Source organism: Lycium ferocissimum, chromosome 8, assembly GCF_029784015.1.
Source record: "Lycium ferocissimum isolate CSIRO_LF1 chromosome 8, AGI_CSIRO_Lferr_CH_V1, whole genome shotgun sequence".
NCBI classification, from domain to species: Eukaryota; Viridiplantae; Streptophyta; class Magnoliopsida; order Solanales; family Solanaceae; genus Lycium; species Lycium ferocissimum.
Genome location: NC_081349.1, coordinates 26,132,847 through 26,138,166, shown reverse-complemented (window position 1 = coordinate 26,138,166; position 5,320 = coordinate 26,132,847).

Genomic DNA, 5,320 nt, shown 5'->3' with positions numbered 1-5,320 from the left:
AAAAATTTCCCCCTTTATTTTTTTGAAAGGGGGGGGCCCCACTTTATTTATTTAAAATAAGAAAGCCTTTCCACTTAATTCCTAGCGCCCTTATTCCTGAATATCAGCTTTCTAAAAAGTTGTCATTTCACTTCATTTATTTATGAAAGTGGCTTGCTGTTTATTTATTTAAAATAAGCCTTCCACTTAATTCCTTTATGCCCTTATTCACAGCAACATCATGAAAGTGGCTTGCCCTTCATTTATTTAAAATAAGAAAACCTTCCGCTTAATTTCTTAAATTGGTTGAACCGCTAACTACGTATACTAGTGTCATACGGTGACTACTGCTTAGTGGAAAATAAACTACTAATTAAGTGCATTTCTAACCAATATAATACCATAATTAATTTCAAGGACCATGTTTCTAGAAATAAATATACTCAAAAAAATTACCCATCAATATATAACCGTGCCCGCTTTCTCCCACAAGTTAAGAATGCCATTTAAGGCTACGGAAAGGGTATTTTAACGAAAAAGAATCAAAGTCTTCCCTAACCAAAACGGGTCGTTACATCTATTTTGGTTCTGTTGGACATCCTACCACTTCAACTATGTTATACATTGCAAACATTTCACCGCCTTCTTTGGGCACAATCAAGAAATTATTTTCTTTCTCATGTAGGACCTCGGGACTGGTAGCTTCATGAGGTGGATCCATGATTATTATAAGATGAATGAACTATTACGAATATGTGGATCTAGAATATCAATTTAACGGGTTCAATTTTTAGGTTCTTTCCATTGAACTTGTTAAGCTTTTGAAATGATTTGTTCAAAATCCTTTTTCTAGAAAAAAAAATTAAAAAAATTATATATATCTATGATCCACGTAGAAAATGTTGGGATTGGCTATATGGTATATCATCCACTGCTACTACCAGTAGTCCTTAATACACGTTTCGTTTAATTATATAAACACAATAACAAAAGGAGAATAAGAATATTTTCAATTAATTTTGAAAGAATAAGCCAAATAAAGAATGAATGAAAAATAATAATTAAACTGAAAAAAAATGACACCAAACATGTCTATCCTGTGGGTGGGCCCAATTATAGTTTCAGCTAAACTAGACATCAGTCATAAACTTGAGAAGCCACTTAAGTTGACCAAGTCAATGTTAGCCCTAGAAGACTCAAGTCAAGACCCATATCCAGCGGGTCAATTACTCGTGGCTTGCCAACTAAAAACATGCTAAGCCTAGTATAATGAGCTCACTAAGTAGCAATCAAAATCAATTAACTCTATAGCCGGTTTATATGTATTTACAGTATAATTATTCTTATATCAGTAATACAATTTAATATATTATATTGATAATGAAAAAAAATCATCATGTATCAATATATAACTTAAATCCTACTGGAATTTAAGTTCTATATACTAAAAGTATAAAATTAGTTACACAATGAGGTTAATTTAACTACTGCAGAGTAATTATGATGAAATTAAAGCTACAAATAGCATGTTTGCCAAACTCTTAAAAACTGTTTATTAGAATTGCTTTTCGGAAAAATACTTTTAAAAAGTAGCAGTTTGTGTTCAGTTAATCAATTTGAAAAGCCTTTTACCAGTATTAGAGCGACCCGATTTGTGTTTGGCTACTACTTATTTTTTTTTTTCGACACGAAAAAGCAGTTTAATACTAAACACCTCTTCTTCTTTTTTCCTACAACCTTAGCCCAAAAAAACTCAACACTCTAAAATTAGCACATTTTTTTGAAAAAATAAACACTTTTAACTCTCTAAAAACTTGACCAAACAAGGCTACAAATGACTTAACCTTACTATATTATATTGATTTCTTGAAAAAAACGCTAATTGAGTAACGATTCGTTCATGCTCATCAACTTGAGAAGACTTAAAAGTTGACCGTGTGTTATGCATGTTATTCCAAGAAGACTACACAAGTCAAGAACCATAAAATGGTTTAAACAAAGTGAGAATTTTCCAATCAGGTCCACACGTTCCTGAATTACTTATCTTGAGGAAAATTTTATATAAGCTTATTGATTAAACACAAAATATTGTAGAGAATACACTTTTCTCCAATTTTTGATAATATTCCTTTCTTTGCCATAGCTTTTGAAGCCATGAATCACAAAACAGTCTCCATATTATTCATAGTTTTTTTTGTCTTAACTTGTTCTATGTCCTCAACAACGGCCTCTCGAAGATTATTATCAGGTTTTGTTATCCCTTCACTTTAATGTAATTGTTTTTTTTTTTTTTCCTAAATTTTCAGTTGAAGGAAGTAAATAAATTCATTATTTTGAAATATACCATGTGGAGAATTCAAACTAGTACGATGGATTTGGATTAGAAAACAGTTTTTCTTTTTCATTTCGTTTTTGTTTGTTTTATAGTAACGAATGTTTGGACTTGGATTTATATTTGTAAAAAAAAAAAAGTAGTTTTGTGTTGTGAGGTTCGTATTTCCTTCCAAAAACAAAACATAAAATATGTTTTCAAATCAGAAAATAAAAGGACTGTGCTTAAAACAAAGACTTGTTTGGGCCACGTAACTACTACTCATTTTTCTAGTTCCAGTACACATTTGACTAATGGTCTGTTTGGCCAAATTTTTTCGAAGCCATAATTATTTATTTTCTTTTTTAAAAACATGCACATCCTAGAGAGTTGAGGTATCTTGACAAATTTTAAGAGAAAAAGGTGTTTTGAATAGTGGTCGAAGTAATTTTTTAGAAGCTAAAAAAAAGTAGCTTTTTAGAAGCATACTTTTGGAACATTAGCCAAACACAAATTCCTTCTCTAATTGAAAGGGATTTTGTAAGTAAATTAGTCAAATACAAATTTTTACTATGCCAAAGTGCTTTTTCAGAAGTACTTATGACAAAATTCACTTTTAAATACAACAACAAAAACATATCCAGTTAATCCCAAAATTGGGTATAATAACGGCAGTTGGCTATTAAAAGTAAAGTGGACACCAATTTGGACAAATTAAGAAAGTTTTAAGTTTTATTTTGTTTATCTATTTGACCATATCCTGCAAAGCAGAATATTAAAAAGGGGAAGAAAATTCAAAGACTAGTATTGCTATCTTCGTTTTCCACCTCTAGTTATCCAAATATGAAATAGTGTAATGTAATTTTTAATAGTGATACCTCTTTAGAGTTCTTTTTTTTTTCCCTTTCTCATTAATGATTTTCTACTAAAAAATGCTTGTTCTTTTTCCTTTTTTAATTGAAATTAAATTATATGTACTAATTATAAAATATATTTATACCATCGAATTTACGTATATTCGAAATAAGTCATTTTTATGATAGTATAAAATCTTTTTAACCGTTAATTCCATTTGAATAACAGGTGGTGCTAGAGGCAATAAAATGGAAATGCCATACCATGGCTCTGAATCAGGTCTTGGAGCGAAACAATCACCCCCCGGTAAAATTTTGTCTAATATATTTGTATTGGTGTTCTCCCTTTGAAACCTTTCCCACCATTTAATGTAAAAACTAGATATTTACATCTATTTTCTCACGGTAAATTTTAAATCGATGGATTATGTGTGAAGAATTTGGTTCATTACTATTGTATGATTAGGAAAACTAAAAAAATTGAAAACATATGTAATTGTAAAACTATTTTATTATTGAGTCCACACGTTTTTTCTTTCACAATGGGAAGAAAATAAGCCCATGCAACTAATGTACTAGAGTAATCACTATCTAAAATTTTGTGGTCAAACTTTAAACAAGTGGATTCTTGAAACCATAAAGTGGATGAAAATTTGGATCACGAAAAGTTACTTTTATTTGCTTATTTTAGTTCTGACAAAGTGATTAATTGTAAGGGAAAGAAAAAAGATTATCCAAATAAGAAATAGTAAATGATTTTTTATTAGTATATAAACCTAGATGTTAAATGCTTCAAATGATTAACTTTTTTCTCATTTATCATATATAATAAAAAAAAACATGCTTGTTCTTTCTATATTTGAAAATTGCTTAAAAGTAGTAAGATAAGTATAACAAGGATTTGTAATTTAAGGTTAACTGAGAATGAATATATATATATATATTTTTTAAACTTGTGGTCAGAATTCTAAAACATGGCATGAGATTTTTGTGGATATAAAACCTGATGGAAAGACGTAATTCTTTTTATGACGGACTAATTAATAAGAAAATAGTGCCACATAAAGGATGTGCTCAGTATGAAGAAAAACATTTTTCATAGGAAATATTTTTCTACGTACAAAACACAACAAGTCAATGGAACAACGAGTGCATTATTTTTGAACTTGCAGGAATAGGCGATAGTGCATTAAAGCAACCACCGAAATGAAGTGAGAAAGTGTACGGCGATTGTATCGGCGAACGTCGAGCACCCCCGAGACCTTGCAATTTTGGTACTAGATGTAAACACACCCCACCCTAATTTAAATCCATAACTCGTTTTAATTACTGTTCACAGTAAACGGTAAACAATAAACTTCAATTTTTTTTCCAAGCAAGGAAAAGAGTTTTGAAGATTTAAATCATATATAATTATGATGTTTATCAGCTTTAGTTTGTACTTGATGTGTACTATTTTTATATATTTAATTAAATTTTCATGAAAATATGTTTCAAAGGAAAAACTTTAAAGTCAATTAGTTTTGTCTTTTAACCTTGAAGGTTTGCCCATAAAGCAAGCGAGAGTCAAAAATTCAAGACCATCCATCTAGGTCATTCAGTGAAATTTCTTATAGTAATCAAGTATTGAAAATATATATATATATATATATATATTCTTCGTGTTATCCCATTTTCTGCGGCACTTGAACTTCCTGAATGAGGAATAAAGAATGAAAATTAATATAAAAAGGATGCAAATTCCTTAAATAATAAAGTCATTAAATGGGCTTGACCCATCATACTAGCCCATATAACCTGTTAGTTGGGTGTAACTGGACTAGAATACCCTTTTTTCGGTCCATTAGAAATTGAGACTCTTTGATCACACTTTGATCCCTTTCTTTGCCCAAGGGCACGGAGAAATGAAAAAAGGTAAAATTAACAAAATAACTACCTTTTGGTAGTTTCCTATCATTTATAGCTACCTTTTAAAAATTACCATTTGTAGCTATGTTTTCCCAAATTAAGGTATTATTTTTTCAGATGTATTTGATGCTTATAAATACATAGTAACACAGTAAAAAATAAAACATATCCCTTGATCTAAGGCCATAACGGTGGGATCAATTAATTAGCTATTAATTGATATTTTTTACCATACCCTTCCACAAAATTAGATTTTAGGTTAGCTTTC